This window comes from Penaeus chinensis, chromosome 10 (genome assembly GCF_019202785.1).
Source record: "Penaeus chinensis breed Huanghai No. 1 chromosome 10, ASM1920278v2, whole genome shotgun sequence".
Lineage (NCBI taxonomy): Eukaryota > Metazoa > Arthropoda > Malacostraca > Decapoda > Penaeidae > Penaeus > Penaeus chinensis.
This window is the reverse complement of record NC_061828.1, coordinates 11,989,218-11,989,523: the sequence shown is the minus strand read 5'-3', so window position 1 is coordinate 11,989,523 and position 306 is coordinate 11,989,218.

Below are 306 nucleotides of genomic sequence, written 5' to 3'. Positions count from 1 at the left end.
GCAGGTGAAAACAATAATATTACAGCGAAAATCGCAGCAGTAAATATGAATAACATAGCGGGACAAAACCGAACATATCATTACATAGGTTATTAAAATATTATAAACTACAATGTGAGGACAACAATAATGAACATGAGATAAAACACCAATAGCAATTAAAAAATAGTTAGAGCAGGGGAATGAGGTATGAGATGAGGGCGTGTGTCACTTGGGTCTGATCTCAGTGTGTACCGTTTGTTTGTGCTGTAAACAATGATACACAGCGAGAAGTTTGTAATATAGAGTTGGTAGTGTGTGTTCGTT